Source organism: Dendrobium catenatum, unplaced genomic scaffold (genome assembly GCF_001605985.2).
Source record: "Dendrobium catenatum unplaced genomic scaffold, ASM160598v2 fragScaff_scaffold_334, whole genome shotgun sequence".
NCBI lineage: Eukaryota > Viridiplantae > Streptophyta > Magnoliopsida > Asparagales > Orchidaceae > Dendrobium > Dendrobium catenatum.
Genome location: NW_021318796.1, coordinates 3,724,013 through 3,742,380, shown reverse-complemented (window position 1 = coordinate 3,742,380; position 18,368 = coordinate 3,724,013). Strand labels below are relative to the sequence as shown.

Sequence of the window (18,368 nt, the reverse complement as noted above, 5' to 3'; positions counted from 1 at the left end):
TAAAAATAATTAATATTAATAAAATAAAATAAAAATAAAACCCTCCCTCCCATTCTCTGGTTCGGTGAGACCTACGGGATTTGGCCGAGAATCACGTTCAAGGGAGAAAGTTCCCTACACAACCAGTGAGCTCCTGGTTCTTGCGTCCGATCAAAATGCCGTAACTTCCGATCTATAGGAAGGGAAGGTCGGTTGAAGGAGCGACGTCAACCAGCCACGAGGAGGTCGGGGAAGTCACACGGAAGGTAGAGAGTTATCTTCACTACAAGCGAGCTCCGGTCTCTACTTCCGATCGGACCAACAGGGAAAGTCATCGAATGAGGTAGGTCTCTTCCTCTTTCCCTCTCTCTTTGTGTGGACGTCGGGCTGGACCGAACAGAACAAGGGTAACGGAACAGGGAGCTCGGTCGCTGGAGAAGAGATCGGGCGTGAGGATTTTCGTGGAGAAGAGAGGAGTGGACGCGTGAGCAGAGCGAGGCAGCGAGAGCTTTGCTCTCTTGTTTCCTTCAGTATTTAACGACTCGAACGAGTCGTGCGAGCCTTATGTGAAGGTCGTGGGAAGAGCAGCGACGACGTGGGAGAAGATCGTGCGACGTGCTTCGGCAGAGCAGGTAGCATTTGATTTTGATTTTGATTTTTGTTTTTTTTTTTTTTGTACGGCATAACAGGTCAACAATGGCATCAAATTCTTGAGATATGAATCAATAGGATATGATCGATAGGGCACAAATTCCTCTGTTAGCTAAGGTGGATTCAAATTTGTCCCCTTAGACAAATATTCACCCCAGGTCTATAAAGTTCCCTTGGATGAAGCAACCCATAGCTGCCGACAAGGATCCTTTTGTCAGGTTGGGTTGACTACCTCCTCTAACTAAGTAGATCAGGGACCACGATGGCCCGAGACGACGGAACCATGGGATCTTGATCGGGCCCATCATCCATTCCCCCACCATCCGCTTTAAGTGCAAGATGGTGAAATGTCTATTTTAAATATCAAACTCTCCAGATTCCCAAATCTAAATCCAGTTCTCAAATACCCAAACCCATGCTGCTACTATATGCCAGATAACACGTATCTCTACGTATCTAATCGATGACTAGCCTTAATCGAAAGTTCTCTCTCGTGATCGGGAGGGGTAATTAACTATAGGGGCTTATGCCTATAGGAAACCAGAACTCAGATCATAAAGTCCTCGCAAAATGAGGGCGAATCTCTGGGTAGTGTGTTATGTACAAACTCATCTGCCTTCCAAAATTTACCCCGGAACTTAGTTCATTAAAACTCCCCTTGCCGAATAAAAAGAAAAGAGTGAGCGGGGAGGCCGGGGCCGAATTTTTGAAGCCCACAAGTGTATGTATGGAAATGTGATTTGTGGTAGGGAGTGAGTGAGTTAGTTGTTTATTAGGAAATGAAGGTGTTGAAAAGCAAAAGTTCTCTTTTCTCTCTCAACCCCTCTCTCTTTCCCCCTTCTACTCCCCCTTTCTCATGCCTCGAGATAAATGTTGGAAAAGTACAAAGTGTGCTTTCAAAAAGGAAAAGTTCAAAGGAAAGTAACAAATCAGTGTTCTAACCCGAAGAAAGGTACAATTTTATTTTTAGAAAATTTTAATTATTTCATTATTAAATATTAAATGTGCCTCTAATCCTTATCTTATCTTCTTTATTTATATGAACTGTGAGGAACAGTACCAGTCGAGGGAATAAGAGGACAAGGGACTAAAGCCGTCATTCATCTCTATCCAACCGGGTAGAGGTGCTACAGGTGGAACCACTGGGTCATAGCCCCATAGACTGTAAGTATTCTAAACTTATAAATCCTTTTAGGGACCTTGGTATGGTTTGTGTGATCCCTTCTCCTTTAGGTCCCTATAGTAACTTTAATTTTATTAGGTTTTCTTTTATTTGATTTTAGATCCCTAATCCCTTTTACATGTGCGCAATGTCCTAAGGGTTAGTGATACCAAAAATTTTCACCTTATACAATATTAGTAACATTTAAGGACAATAATTAAGGACTGAGTCTTAGAAAACTTAGACTTAGGATGTATGCACACTTTAGGATAAAAATATATAATATAGAAAACTTAGTGACACCTTACCTTATGATTAATGAATATCTTTAAACTAAAATTCAATCAATTATAAAACTTCAACCAATAATTGACCTAGGACATATCAAAACCTCATAGCTTATTGCACACACTTAGATTTGTTTTTTAGGACAACCGACTCTAGTTTTAGGTTAAGCCGGTGTTTACTTTCTTACTGCAGTGTGATGAGCTTTTTCTCTGTTTTCACTACATGCTACTTGTAAAACTATTGGTGTGTTTGTTTACTTCTTTTTACTACACTCTGTGATGTAATTTGATTGATGCTTAGCTTACCCATAAGTTAGGGGCGATCTGATTGTTCACATAATTTTTTGCAGGTGGTCACACTCGTGCAGTGCAGTAAATGGGGCTAATTAATTAATAAATATATAATGTTATAGGTGCTTCAGCTGCTTAGCCCCCAAATAAAAAGAGTGTGGCCAAGTGTGGTTGATGGATTTAATTTAAATGGAAATATATAACTGGTTGGGATAATTTTTTATTATAAATAGCTTAGGATAACCCTGCAGGTGATCTAGATTTTTTTGTGTAATGTAATGTAAATGTAAATGTGTTTAAAAATATTATAAATGTGAAAGTGATCTTGAAAGTGGGATATCACATCCAATTTGGAATTCAATGAAAGGAGAATATCCCTTAAAGGATTATTCTTTTTTTTTATTTGGAAAGCTAAATTAGGATGATTTTAATATCCAAATAGAAAAGAAAAAAACCCCTTTTTGGGATGAGTTTCTTATCATTTGGACATCCAGACCCGACAGATTCATGGAGTTTGTAGAAGAAGAAAGGATGAAATGAAGAGATAGAAGTGAGAAAAGGAAGAGATAAAGATACAAGAACGAGTATATCCCAGTTCAAAATCACTTACGTCATTCTTAGGATTAGAATTCGGGTTTGTTGTTAGTGGTGCCCGACCACTTTACCTTTTTACAAATTTTGGGTGTAATTATATGGACATTGAATATTGGACATTATATTTTGGATTATTTAATTTTGTTGTTTATATTATTTCTGCAGTAGTTTTTTTTAGGGCCCTTGCATGTCGTGTTTTGTTTTAGCCTGGATACGATATGAGTGTTTTTTTTAAGGGTACGTAGAAAATTCTTATAGTAACTCTAACGATCTAAGAAGTAAGCTTGAGACCGCCGAGAGTCAGCATAAGCATATTATTACTTTCTCGTTCTTGTTAGGCACCTCATCGCTTGCGGGTTTTGGCATATCACTTAACCTATGAGGGTGCAGTTCTGTCAAGGGTAAGTTGTGCAATCTCTGGGAAAAACCTATTTTTAAGCCTAATTTTAAAAATACTTCATATTCATTTTATGCATTCGAGTTAATTAGCATACATTGAATTAGATACAAATTAAAAAAGAGTCTAAAATATTAATTGCATTTTATTTCTAGTTATCACTCACCGTACATAAGTTGAGGGGCCAATTAGGATCTGTCTTAAATGTCGGCCCCCAATTCCTTAAAACTTAAATAACATTTTACCTATCTTTTATAAGAGACTAGATACATGGTTTTAAAGCGCCTAGGTGGTTAGCTGACTCCCCAATCTAGGCCGGCGTAAGTCCAGATTTTCACTTCATTAGTTAGGTTCGAGCTACTACTTTGTAGTGCCCAAATTAGATTTAGGTTCTGAGGCAGATTCTTTTAGATCTTAAGTCCTCATCCTCCGAGAATATAATCCTAAATTTCTAATAAAATATAAACTTAAATATAAAATTTCTCTCTTAAAATGTAAAGCCTAACATAGGGTAGACTGAGGTTGCCTCTGAGCTTCTCAGAATTCGGCATCTCCTAGTTTTCCTCCATTGACTCGCTAATAACTGTTCAACATTGAGCTTTCTCCTTGAAAAATCCATACTTCTATTCCTTGTCTTCTACTTTGTTGGCAAAGGCTTTGAAATCACTGCTTTAATCAAGAGTTTTCTTAGGATTATCTCTCCTAGGATGTAATTAACTATAGGGGCTTGCCGCTATAGGGATTTGAGAACCCTGGATTAAAATAAACCTTATTTTTGTAATATAAAATAAGTGAAAAATCTTTGGGAATGTAGATGTCTTTAAAACTTCATTTCTAATTTTAAATATACTTGTAGGATATTATTATTATCTTTTCAGATAATATAATGTCCTGCTTTTTATATTCAATTTTGGAAATGATAAATATTATAAAACATATTCTTATTTTTGGATGTCTTGAAAAATGTTATGTTCGTCTTTCATGATGATATAATATTCTCCTTGTTATATCTAAATAAAAAAATGGATAAACTTTTTAAAAAACCTATTTCTATTTTTAAACACATTTTTTAGAATTTCATGTTCATCTTTCGAGATGATATGTTATTCTTTGAACTATGTTTGATCATAAAAATATCATTTTTCAAAACTCTATTTTGATATTGAATTCATTATAGAATATTGTGTCAGTCTCTCGTGATTGTACTTTATTCTCAAAGTAGTATTTGATTACAAAATAGGATAAATCAAAATATGTATGGCGATACATTTTTTCCCATCAGTAGGTGGTAAGACCATATTAGATTTTATTTAGCTTATCATTTTTTAATAGCTTACATGTTATTTAAGAAAAGAGATTAACATCTTATCACTTATAAAAATGGATATAGTAAAACTCAGATTGATTATTTTCTTATAACAAAATTATATCGTTTAGATTACAAAGATTGTAAAGTTATTTTGAGTGAAAATTTATATACCCAACATCGATTATTATTTTTGGACTTTAAGATAAAGTGTCAAAAAATAAAATATGAAGTAAAATGATTTCTTAGGATTAGATGGGGGCATTTAAAAAATATTAGCAAAAGTATTTTTGAGATTAAGATTTTAGATCTTATGATTTTATCTATGCATGAGGATACTTTAATTATGTGAGAAAAAGTGGCTAGTGATATTAAGAATATTGTTAAAAATGTGCTTGGAGTTTCGAAGGGAAATGCTCATAATAGTAAAAATAGTTCGAGGTGGAATCCAAATGTGTAAGAAAATATAAAAAATAAGAAGATTTGTTCTAAAATTTTGTTTAGATGTAAACATTTGGATAACTAGGAAAGCTATAAAAAGGCTTGTAAGGAATCTAAGAAAGCTATTTTCAATGCAAAGAGCTTAGCTTTTAATGATTTATATAATAAATTAAATACTAAGGAGGGAAAAAGATATATATATAAGTTAGCCAAACAAAGAGATAAGAGTAGTAATGATTAAGTTCAAGTGAAGTGTATTAGGGATGAGGATCAAAAGTACTTTTCTTAGAAGATGATATTAAACAAAGGTGGATGAGATTTTTGCTAAACTTTTTAATGAAGAATGTGAAAATATAATTGAATTTAGTGACTTTATTACCCTAAATAAAAATAAAGATTTTTATTTTTATCAACATATTAGTAAAACTAAAGTTAGAGAGGCTTTAAAGAAATTGAAGTGTGTAAAAGCTTAGAAGATGAATGAATTTCTTGGCTTACTAAACTTTTTAATACTATTTTGAAGACTAAAAAGATGCCATGTCAATGGAGAATGAGTGAGTTAATTTCTATTTTTAAGAATAAAGGTGATGTACATGAGTGAGCGAATTATAGAAGAATTAAGTTAATGTGTCATACTTTAAAACTATGGGAGTGAGTTATGGAGCATAGGTTGTGGCATGATACTAATTTTTCTCAAAATCAATTTGGATTCATGTCGCGTAGGTCTATTATAGAAGCAATACATTTATTGAGAGCCTTGATGGAGAAATATAGAGATAATAAGGAGGATCTACATATGATATTTATTAATTTAGAGAAAGCATATGATAGAGTTCCAAGAGAAGTGTTATGGAGAGTTCTTGAAAAGAAAGGAGTTAATAATGCTTATATTCAAATCACTAACTATATGTATGCAGGAGCTATTACTTGTCTTCAAGAAAAAGGTGGGTTGACGAAGTATTTTCCTATTTTAGCTGGATTATATCAAGGATTAGCCTTAAATCTATATATTTTTACTTAAGTCAAGGATGTTCTCACTCGACATTTGCAGGAGGATGTACCTTGGTGTATGCTTTTTGCTAATAATATTCTTCTTATTGATAAGACTAGAGATGGAGTTAAAGGTAAACTTGAATTATGGAGGTCAACCTTAGAGTCTAAAGGTTTTCTCTTTATTAGATCTAAAACTGAATATATGGAGTGTAATTTTAGTAGCAATAGACCTAGTGAGGGGATTGTGACTTTCGGTGATCAAGTCATTTATAAGAGTACACATTTTAGATATTTTTGATCTATTGTTTAGACTAATGGTGAAATAGATAGGGATATTATAGAATTCAAGTTGGTTGGTTGAAGTGGTAGAATGCATTGGGCTTGTTATGCAATAGAAAAGTCCCCCTCAAACTTAAGGGAAAATTCTATAAGATTGTGCTGAGACCTGCAATGCTTTATGGTGTAGAATGTTGGCAATTAAAAGAGAAGCATAATACTAAGTTAAGTGTAGCAAGGATGAGGATTCTTAGGTGGATGAGTGGCTTTATCCTTAGAGATAGGATATAAAATGATCATATACATGAAAAGGTTGGAGTAGCTATAGTGGAAGATAAGAATAGAGAGAGACACCTTGGATGGTTTGGTCATTTTAAGCGGAGGCCTTATAATGAATTTGTTAGGAAAGTTGAGGTATTAGATTTGACTTATGTTAAGAAAGGTAGAGGTAGACCTAGAAGGGCTTAATGTTGTTATTATTGTTGTTGTATTAGATGGATGTCAGTTATCAAATGGTTGATCAAGTGACCATCAAAAGTGATTATCAAATGACTTATTTAGAGTTTGATTCTTGATCTCCATGTTGAGCATAATGATTACCTAGATTGAATCATTAAGATTGAATTTAAAGATGTGAAATCTAAGAGTGAAAAATTGATTTAGGATTCTGACCTTAGAAGAAAATAGTTCAACACCTACAAGACCCTCTAGAGAAGCTTTATTTTAACAAACTGAGTGGGAGTCTGATGGGCCGGGCGAACCGGCCCCGCCTGGACCCGTGCGGGTCTACAGGCGGAAGAAGGGGGGGGGGCGGTGACCCGGCTGGACCAAAGGAGGGACCCCCCACTTAAGTGGGGGTATTTTGGGGATGGGAGGGTCTTTTTGAAAGGGTATGAAGGGAGCTATTAGGGTTTAGTTTTGACATTATGAAAAAGTGTATTCTCTTTCTAGTTTTCTTCCTCTAGTCTTCTCTTGTGCTTTTCTAGGGTTTTCTTTTGGGAGATCTTGTCCTTCTCGAAGTGGACAAACTTATCTTGTTTTCTCTTGGCTTGCTAATGCAAAGGTTCTCATTGTTCTTCTCTACTCTTGTTTGTGATTACTTTCTCATTTGGTGTTGGTGGAGAAAGTCCACTCTCTTGAAGGGGAAATTAGGGCAAAACCTAATTTGTGAAACCTAAGGTGTATCAGAGTCATCCCCACATCCCTTCCCCTCCTTATTCCACTTCCTTGATTGATTTGTAACTCTCCTTATTAATACGACTCTTAAAAACTTTAGCCTTTCTTGGGCAATGCTTTTCAAGGTTTTAGAGAATTGCCTATGCAGAAAACTTCAACTACATGTTAGAAAGATCACAATCCATGGGAGATGTTGATTACTTTGACGATTCACCAACTTCCAAAAGTGTGAGTGGTGATTTTAAGGAAGAAGGATCTTTCTTTTTCTACTTTATGTATTCCTAAGAAGTGTTCGACCTTGGTTTCTTTCTTCTTCTTCTAGTTACTAAACATCATGATCCATAGATTTTTTAATTATTCTTACCTTTGCCAAGATGAGAAAATGAAGCATGTACTCTCTTAGTTTTCCTTTTTGTGCGTTGCTAAAAAAAGAGAGTGTTTTGGTTCCATTTCCGTTGGTTATGAGGTTTATTGGATCATGGAAGAATAACTAGGGTCATGGATCACTATTGTAGAGAAACTATTCGTGACTTGAGGGTCATTAAAAGGAATATTACAACTTTTTTCATGCAAAATTATTTACAGAGGGCTAAATTTGTGCTTATATCCGTGCAATTCAATAGGGATAAAATGAGTTTATTCATTAGTTTTTTTGGAAGGTTGAGGGGCATTAGGACACTAGCAAATTTTATTCCTACGATTTCCACATCAATAAAAAAGTTGGGAGATTCCCTTGAACTTAACTGCTGAGATCACCTCTGCATGAGGTAAATTAAACATTCAAACATTGTACTAAAACCAACTGACTCAGTGCACTTCTCTCTCATGTAAACTTACTCCTTGACTTCATACACTTCTCAAATATTCCATCAGGTCTTTAAATCAAATCATCAAATAATGTTTCCATAACCTTATGCCTAACCCATTGGACCCATTCAATATTGGTTTGTTTTGATTGCCTAACCTTATGCTAACTCAACCTAACACAATTGATCAAACACCCTGATTGACTCATTACAAACTTGAATTCTCCTCTAAACTTTATAAAAAAAAGTTTAAACTCAGCTCCTTACGGATTTATCATGTTTGGTCAACTTGGCCTACTCAATTGTAAATTGGGTCAACTCTATAAGAAATTGATTTAGCTCTACCTGAAACTAATTAAACCTTCTTTTTTTTTGGTCAAACTATTTATTATAATCAAATCATCCATTTTAAACCTTCAAACTCATGCCCCTTAATACATTTGATGAATCTAAAGCATGGTTTGAACACCTTTACTTGGTCAACCTTATCAAAATGTTCAAAACCTTTCTATACCACATTTATAAAACCTAACCCTATATCCACTAATTAAAATATCTTAAACCTTATGCAGACATCCTCTAGAAACTTTTAGGATTCTATCACAATCAACTTGACCAGATGACTAGTCAACATAAAAAAATTTTGAATTCCCCTCATTGGTCAAATCCACTTACAAAGGCCTCTCCATGCATTATTGGCCTTAGCAAACCATCTAAAACTATTTCAAATAAACCCTATGCTTTCTTTAAACTATCTTTAACCCTTGGTTTAGCCTAAAGTAAATTTAGTGGCCCCCCTAGGTATGAATGACCAATATTCATTTTCTTGCTTATTAGACCACTTGATGGCCTAAAGAATGTTCCCCAATTAGGGCCTCTGCTTGATAAATATTTGCCCTTGGATCATTCTATTTTACATGGAAAAGGGAAAATATGCAAAACCTTAATACCAAAATTATTCCATACCTAGTGTTCTTCAAGGCTGTTTATAATTTTGTTTTGGCTTCTCAAACGTCCTTCTACATTTTAATTAGGTTTTCCCACCATTTGGAGCTTTCCACCTATGAGAACAAGAGTTTACTGAGCATTATTCTTTTGCATTCATTCCTTTCTCTAGTCTATTTCTCCTCCATCTTTGAGACCATCATCAAACTTGTTCCATTGTAGACAAGGAAGAGAAAAAGGCAACATACTCCCTTTGCGATAGCTTCTACTTAGGTAAAGCTAAAACACTTAGTATTGATTTAGTTTCGTAAATAAATTTCCCTAGACATTGTATGAAGACTCTAAACTTCATACAATGGTGTATTTATCCTTTAAGAAGCTCTACCTAAAGTTTGAAGATCTTCCATGTACTATATAATAAAATTATTTCTTACATGATGGTTTTATGGTTAGACAAGGGATGAAGATGTAATATCATCCATCAATACCATTTATTTACTTCTAAAAAATGATAGTAAGTTGTATCATCACTTGAGCTGATATCACTCAAACCCGCAAGATGTATAGTTGCTTGTCTGACCATATTTGATCCAATCAACATAAACAACATAGATCAAACAAATAAAAAACCCTCTTGATGTGGTTAAGTGGCTTGACCACCATTATTTTATCGTCCAATTGAAGGCTATATACTATGGAAAATGAAAGCCTCATCAGCGCCATCACCACCATTTTTTTAAAATAATTTATAAAAACATTTAAATGCCAAAAACTCTAGAAATAATAATAAATTAAATACTTAATAATTTTGCACAACGTAAGGCTTTGTGGAACTAGAGAGTAGAACCCTACTATTTACAAAAATCAAAGTAATTTTCATAGTATATACAAAGTAATTTTTGTTTGAATACCCATGTTTTTTCCTTAATTACTCTTAAAATCTTGGCATTTAGTGCTCAAAATTGGTTGAGTAAAACTAGGTTGTGTTCCTCGAATTCGATAAATTTCCCATGCACATTTAAGATCCCCACTTCTTTAATTTGAATTTTCAAGTGTATGGGACAGGTTTTAACCCAAAATTTGGAAAGTCATGGTGGTTCGTCCATAGAGAATTAGTTAAAAAGTTTTGTGCGGATTGTTTGTTTTCATGTAAAGGTTTGGCACATTTGATTGTACACCAATTTGAACACTAGAGATACCTAAGTAAATTAACTTATGGTTTTGTCTAGACAACTAAGAAAAGTATAATAATAACCCTTCACATCCAATATGGATGAAACAAGAACATTATCAATTTATGACAAGGTGAACCCAAGTATTTAATTTTGCCTTGATTGGAGTTCTAAGATTCACTTAGTAGATTTGGGGTAGTCAAAACAAAAATCCTGAAATTAAACATTTTTTTGTTGAAATTTCTAAAATGTATAATGAATTAAAAATAAATTAAAAAATATGAACTAAATTGTAAACAACTCTAAGTCAATCATAAAATAAAGTAAAAGTAAATTTAACCTTCAATTTTAATTAAAATTAGTTTAATTTATTTTTAAAAGTTTATATAAATTATATATTATTCAAATTAATACCAAATTTTAGGGATTGATCCATGGGTTTTTCCTAACTAGTGGTATCAATCACATGAATATTTCATATTAATTTTATTAATCAAAACCCAAACTAAGTTCTTTGTTTAAGGAAGGAATTAAATAAATAAATAAAAAGTTTAATAAATAATAATAATAAATAAATTGAGTAAAATAAACAAAATTTAGATAACTTTAAATCAAATTTAAACCAAAAAAATAAAACCAAATTACTTAATTGCCTCACTTAAACTTAAGAAAACAAACCAGACAATGTAAACTTAAAGTTCATATATCAAATAACATAATAAATAATACTTAAACTTAATTAAGAAGGCCACTATGCATTATTATTATTATTATTATTATTATTATTGTAGGAAACAAATGTATTAAATTTTTAGGTCTTTAATAAATCTTTAATCTATTAAAGCCTATTTTGCATATTCTCATTTCTTTTTGAAGGTTTACATGCATTTCATTCCTAAGGCTTAAGATGTTTGGCTAAAAGCTCTAAAGCAATTTGAATTATCTCTGTTAACATGTTAATTATAATAACTATCCTCTAAATAATTAATTAGAACTTTAAAATAAAACTTCAAGAATTCTATACAATTACTCTATCCTATATAAGGGAATTAATGCATTACATTATGAGCCTTATGACTTATATGATAGTGGCTTCTTCATTTTAGAGTAATTAGTATACATGGTTCTTTAAAACTAAATAATTAAACATAAATACTTTAAAGCACGATTAATGAAATAATAAATTCTTAAATTTTAAACTTAAATCAAATCCCCTTTGACTTATAACGAACACAATGTTTTGAATCAAAATAACTCAAACTATAAAAATGCATAGAACATATCAAAGCCACAAAACATTCTTCACACAATGTAAGTGGTTTGTTTTGATAACAAAATTTAGCATAGTCTAGGCTTGTGATTTTTTAGATTGCATTTAGATGCTTCGCTTGAAGGAATCTTATATTTGTTTACTTAATTTATTATGTTGCTTAATCATACATATTTACGCACTTTGACTTATATAGTTTATAATGTTCAATAGTTGCATATAGGACTCCTTTGCACTTTAATTTCTTGATTATATGCTCTACTTAGAGTAAAAAGTCTTTAGAATATACACACACTTTCAATATTAATATAAAAGTCAAATTACGAATGTAAAGATACTAGAATGTATCGATATCAAGTTGTGAAAAGAGTTTTAAATGATTAAAGGTATTTGCTTATACACATAGAGCTCCAAAAGGAAATGCTTTCTCTTCTTTTGAGAAGCATTATGTTTTAGATTCCTATAAAAGACATGAAGCCAAAAGATAATAAGAAAATAAATCTAAACCTCCATTCATAGTAGTAGGAATCTAATCCTGTATCACATAGAGAAGGATGGAGACCACTGACCCAACTTAATAATAAGTCCACTAATCAACAATATCCTCCCATAAAGTTTGCGTCACGTGCCTCAATTTTTTTTAAAAGGAAAATGAAACAATATAATGAGATGGTGAGAATTTTAATATCCATAAAATTTGAAGATTCGCACTTCAATTCATTGTACAATACAAAGTAAGGAAACCTCTTGCTAATTATTTTGCCAACTAGCCCTCTTTCCAACTTTACAATGTTGGAAAGAATAAAATCCATGTTCAAGGTCACTAAACTACCATCCCCCGACAAAACTTCATATTTTAAAAGAATAAAAATTCTAAAAACTTTTTATATATTACATGCATTGGGGAGTGTTTGTGTAGGTTTCATAACATTCTACTGCATGCAAGGTTGTTGTTGCGAAGCACGTTGATCATTTCAACAAAAAAATTTTAATGGAGCATTTACCTAATCATCTAATATGTAGTTCACTAGCTTTGAGGTATTGTGTATTACTTCATTTGGTGGATTTATACAACCATAATCAAACTTATAAAAACATTTGAATAAATAGAATCACTCAACTCCTTGCTTCCACATGCAGTTCGATCATCCTAATTGCCCATAATGGTTATATTACCCTTTTCTACTTTGGCTGTAAAAACCATAGTATGAGGTGTTTTTTCAATAATAGGAGGTTTTTTTTCATATTATAAATCAAAAGGAAAAAATGCTAGAGTATCACACAAATGGCCCTCTACAAAATTAAAACAACATAAGATACCTAGTTCAATTCATGATTTGTTAGCCTCTTGCTCAAATTTGATCATATTTAATTGCATGCCTTCAAACAAATCATTTGTGACAGAAATAGTATCTTTGTTGAAATGTCTAGATTTATAAATTATTTTGCTTTTAGATGATTGAGAGGTTTTATCATCTACTTAAAATCCTCATCGAGTAGCTACTTTGATGCCTCTGATTAAGATGAACCTTAAAAGAAATTGATGTGAGTTCATAATCAGTTTGAAGCAAACAAAAAATGAGTGGTTTACTTTGCTTCCTACTATTGGGAAAAAATATTAAAGCTTTACAAGTGTGACTCTAGACTTTACAACCCAAATTAGATTTAATTGAGACTTATGGCATTATTCTTCATTTGTGGTTTACTAATTCTAGAGGTCATATTACAAACCTTATTCCTTTTCTTATTATTTGGTACCTATGGATTGCAAGGAATAACTCAATTTTTAACAATATTATTATGAATCATGATCAAATTTTAAGAATTGTTAAAGATAAAGTTAGTAGGTTATTATTGTCAATCTCTTATGTTCTAAGAATTTTAATGGTTTTTTCCATGTTGCTAAAGATTTTTGTTTAGTCCTTTATGAAAATAACAATAATGATGAGTCTAGGTTGATTTATTGGATTAAACATCCTCAAAACATGTTCAAGTTAAATATTGATGGTTCCATCAAAGGGGAGATGTGTTGTTGTGGTGGTTTCTTTAGAGACTCTAATGGTAATTTTGTTACTGCTAATGCTAGCCTACTTCCTAAATGCTCTTTTTTTTGTACTTTATACTACCTTTTTTGGTTTGCATTATGTATTTCTCTTTGCCTGGTTAATATTTGGATTGAAGAGGATGCTTTGCACATGCTCTTTTGTCTCAAAGGTAATGCTAAGAGAAGTTGTAATCCTGAATTATTTTATCTTATGAGGGAAATTATGAAATTTTTTATCTTCATTATTGTGAAGTTGACTTATATTCATAGAGAAGGAAATGCTTGTGCTAATTGGTTAGCTAATCATGGCTCTAAACTCCAATTTTATATTGAATTATCCTATATTTTGTTGCCTTAGTTAAAAAATCATTAGGTTAGATAAACTTTGTTTTCCATATGTTAGAACTTAATTTTTTTATTTTTTTGTCCATTTTTAGCTCATTCCCAGTGTTTCTATCTTAGTATTGGCTGGCTATTTTAAGGTCGTGAATGTTGAGTGTGGTGTCTTTATTCTATTTCCCATGGTTCATTTTCAATGGTCATAGTTTATTTTGACTATTATTTTAGTTAAAAACTTTATCCTCATTATCTTTTGCTAGTTTTCATTTTGTTACACTATTTTGAATTGGAGGGAAATTATTCATCCTACGGTGGTAGACTCTCTCCACAATTCGTATTTAATGATATGGAAGAATCTTTGTATTGGCACTATTATGAATGTAATTGTATGGTTTGGAAGGATTCCTATCAACAATGATTTGGTAATCAATCTAGAATTATTCTAGTTTTTCATTTTGTTGTTATCTATTGTGATGGGAAAATTTTGAGAAATGATTGTAATAATATTCATGCTGATCAATACCCTCCCTACTGCTCTTCTACTCCCTGGATTGATGTGTTTCGACTGTTGGGCTTTCCCCTATTTTGGCTTTTCAGGTGGACCTATCTGGATGTCTACTTTTTGGGATTTCTCTATTTTGACTTATTCTTTTATTGATTTGTTCTTTTGGTGATAAAGGTTTTTTGAGTAATCATTAGGTATTGAGATTTTTGGTGGATTATGGGGTAAAGTTCCGTGGTTGTGTGGCACTTATGATTTGGATCCTGTGCTTCCCCTTCTATTCTAGTGGTTATTCCCCGTGCAAGATCTCTGTGAACATGGGTAGGTGTGGGAGTAGATTTGAGTGGCAGTTGGGTTTCAATCATGATAGCAAAACAGATATTATATGCGTAATGAGCTTAAATGTTTACACTCACCTCAATTTTCCCTTACATCTTATATGGTTTATTTCAAGATGGAATTATGGAATTATGATGTTCAAATTAATTTTATGGTGACGTCTTTTGATTTGGTGGCATAATTTATGCACCATTTCTATTGTTTTCAAAATAGTTTGTCTTACTCATAATTTTCCATCCTCCGTTGATGTTAATTTACATGTTTTGTGGTTTTCTTTATGTAGCTTTCATAACTTGTTGTATATCATAGTGGTTTCTATTGTTAGATTGTTGTAACATTTGTGTTTTCCTTTTGGCAATGTCGGATTGTGTTGTTGTGGGATTCCAGTACTCATTGGTTGGTTTTTATGGATGCGATGGAAGGGTTATGTTACTTTGGTTGGTTCGCTATTCATGATAGGGTGAATTCTTCTTGGTGTTGTTCAAGATGTTGCTAAATTTCAATTAGTTAGAGAGGGCCTTTCGATCAAATCCTTTGCAGCTCTTCATGTCCGTCATTTTGATTACTGTTAATTATACGAGAACGGTTTCGGGCCACAGAAAGCTTCTTGAAGGAGTTATTTTATTTCACATTCCATCTTCATGTGATTAACATAAGTGGTCTATAGGTTAAATGTCTTTTCTTCACATTTTAAATTTAGTTTACAAAGTTATTTCTTGTTCTTGCATTTTCCTTCTTGTTGTTCACTTATTTTTATAGGGGATTTTGAGTGATATCATATTACCTATTGGAATTTTTTTGAGAAAGATTGTTCTTCAAGAATATCAAATGATCTTACCACTTTTTAGGTCATGGGCTGCTTGCCCCAATCTGGAATGTTCTTGGGTTCTTAGATATTTTTTCTTAGTGGTGACCTTGAGCTCATATAATGTTTTTTGCCCTTTTTGTAGTTCTTTTGAGCGGTAGGGAACTCGAGGTCCATTTTAAGGACCTTATAATTTGTAATTAAATAAATGTGTAATCCCCTACTATGGGTTTCCCAAAAAATAAACTTTATTGTTGCATCTACTGATAAAAATAACTCTATGGTCCTCTTACAATTCTAGGTTTCTTCTTTGTCTTTCTTCTTCAGTCGATACTTGGTAATCTTGTCCTGGTTTTGTCTGTAATTTTAGGTTTTAATGTTTTTTCTATTCTCTTGACTTTGGCACTTCTGGTCCCCTATTTTATTATTCTTTTTTGCCTTTTTATGGGAGACCCTATGCCAAACTCATGGGGTCAAATGAACCATAAACATTTAATAAAAAAAATTAGTTTCTTTGATTTTTTGTGAAGTATTCTTAATTATGTTTCTTGATCGTTTAAGGATATCATTTCATGGTCTTCTACCTTGAATTATCTGGTTTTCTCTATTGAGCAATAACTACAAGAAAAACGTCGAAATCCGGTGGTTTTTTCCGGCGGTTACTCTATATTAACCTGCGGTTTTTTGCCTTACCGGTGGCTTGACGGCGGTTTTTTGACCGCCGGAAAAAATCGCGTAGGAAACTTTCACAGGCGGTTTTTTACCGTCGGTTTATTTGGACGGCGGTTTTCTGGCGGCTTAGACAGCCGGTTACAACCGGATTTTGAACCGGCGGTTTTCCGGCCGTGAGGCCGCCGGTTATTTGACTGACGGTGTACCGGCGGTCAATATACCGACGGTTCTCCGGCAGTTTAGTTGGGCGTCGTTTGTTTTTGAAACCTCCAGCAAGCGCCAGTACACCGCCAGTCTTTTACCGGCAAACGCCGGCGGTTCAACCCGTCGGTACAACCGACGATCTAAACCGCCGGCGAACCGTCGGTGACCGTCGGTAACCACCGGTAATAAACCGGCGGTGTAATGCCTTTACCGGCGGTTGATTATTGGCCATCTGGTATCGTATTTTCCGGCGGCCAAACCGTCGGTTAGCCGCCGGAAACCTGTAGCACCTGCAAAAAAAAATTGACAGCATCCCCTCTATTTGAGGGAGGTTCACCCTAAAGTCTAAACCTGTAGAAAGAGCAAGATATGTTGGGCAACACGCCGCTATATTCATCACAACCATATGTTGGGCAACACGCCGCTATATTCATCACAACCATAAATTATAAATACAATCACAAGCTCATCATAACATTATAATCACAAGTTCACAAGTAAGTTCATGATAATGTTACAATCACAAGTTCTGAAGTTCACAAGTTCTAATTAATACAATCATCAAACATAAAAAATATCTAATCCTCATCTGTATCCTCACTGTCTGCAGATGCCTGCTCCTGTTGGTCCTTCTTCCTCTGTTTTTCAGCTCTGTAGGATTGCAACTCTGCTTGCATTTCATTCTGAACCTTTCTCATTTCTTCAATCTCTCTAGATTGAACCCTTTTCATCTCTTCAATCTCTCTAGTAAGCGCTGCAACCCTCTCGCTTACAGATTCTTCAGCTCCACTTGGATCATGGAATGCAGAGGTGTATGAACTGGACTCAATAGCAAAAGCTTGTGAACCCATGCCATATACCCTCCCCCTCTGTCTTCCACCAACAACATCTGACCATGTATGATACTCAGAAATGTGGGCCGATCCAGAAGATGATCCATCGCCAGTGGACTGCCGACTTTCTCTAACTCGTACGAAATCATCCTGTGAGTAACAATTAGTTTTATTAAAATAAATTTTTATTCTAAAACTCCAAAAAATTTTACTCACATGAGCCTTCTTAGACTTCTCATCAACCCACTGATGGTCAGCTTGATGTTGATGAGTTCTTGTATGCAACTCCAATGGTGTTGGCTCCCGACCAAGGTGCTCTTTCTGAAAATTTGATGCTTAGTTATACTAACATAAATATATGTAATAAACCAATTCAAAACACTTACCAGTCGCCGCCTATGTTCTGTATGAGGTACAGATCCACCAGTATGAAGAGAGCTTCCTAAACCGCCGCAGTCAGAGGCTCTGTTCTGTTTATTCTGCTCTCTCATTTTTATAAACTCCGAGGTAGCCGAAGCACTACTCAAATCTACCCAAACGCCCTCTCCAATCCAATCTTAGGACGCTGCCAGGACTTTCTTAATGATCGTCTAGAACATGTCTCTTGAACAGGTCACTCTCGCTCCTCTTCAAATTTGGATTCTATTGCTTTGCTGTACTCAGGCAAATAACCTAAATTCTTTCTATAAAAAATTAGCGCAATAATCAAAAAGATTAGTACAAATTTAAATCAATATTTTAAAGATATACCAAAAAAAAATATATACCTGAAATTCTTCTAAACCCACATATCTCTAACTGGCTTGGGATCTTCTTCCAGGATAAGTAAGGAGCATCATATTTTATTCTTTATTATATCCCGGATCATTATGTATAGGCGGCTT

At 33.7% G+C, this 18,368-nt stretch overlaps 1 pseudogene; it reads left to right on the top strand.

Annotated features, from left to right (window-relative positions):
* The window catches only part of LOC110098983, a 36,748-nt pseudogene extending 19,931 nt beyond the window's left edge, over window positions 1-16,817 (top strand).
* Window positions 16,818-18,368: the final 1,551 nt, after the last annotated feature.